The sequence below is a fragment of the Orycteropus afer genome, unplaced genomic scaffold (genome assembly GCF_000298275.1).
Source record: "Orycteropus afer afer isolate SDZICR_OR568_19922 unplaced genomic scaffold, OryAfe1.0 scaffold00160, whole genome shotgun sequence".
Taxonomy (NCBI): domain Eukaryota; kingdom Metazoa; phylum Chordata; class Mammalia; order Tubulidentata; family Orycteropodidae; genus Orycteropus; species Orycteropus afer.
The window spans coordinates 1,741,491-1,741,985 of record NW_006921747.1 but is presented as its reverse complement, the minus strand read 5'-3'; the positions used below and the strand labels follow the sequence as shown (position 1 = coordinate 1,741,985).

Here is a 495-nt window from a genome sequence, read left to right as displayed (position 1 = left end):
TTGTTGTTGTTATGTGCCATCAAGTTGGATCCTACTCATAGTGACCCTTAGAGTAAACAAATAGTTGTAAAGTTGAAATATCTCCTGATAGAAATGTCCCAGCTAATAAATTAGAAGAAATAATAGAATTAGCAAATTCTAAACTTTGAGAAACATTATTGGATAAGTGAACTGTTTTCTATATCAAATAGTGTGTATATGTCTGGAGTAGAGGGAATGGTGAGAGAGAGAGTTAAGGGCTATATCCACCAATTGCAATAAGAAACTTAATTTAAATAAACAGATTGTAAGGAAAATGTATATTAGTGAAATATGAATATTGACTGTATTTGAAGATATTAAGGATTTTTTTTTTTAAGATTGGTAATGATATACTGGTATGTTTAAATAAAGGAAGAGGCTGTGGATGTAGATTGTTGTTGTTGTACTTGAGTGCCATCAAGTCGGACCTGACTCATAGTGACCCCTCCTTGGGTTTCTGAGGCAGTATCACTA

The 495-nt window shown here is 32.7% G+C and overlaps 1 protein-coding gene across 1 annotated transcript in view; it reads left to right on the top strand.

Annotated features, from left to right (window-relative positions):
- SGCD (sarcoglycan delta) overlaps positions 1 to 495 on the top strand; it is a 639,197-nt gene that overhangs the window by 252,966 nt on the left and 385,736 nt on the right. The gene's annotated exons all lie outside the window — the stretch shown is intronic.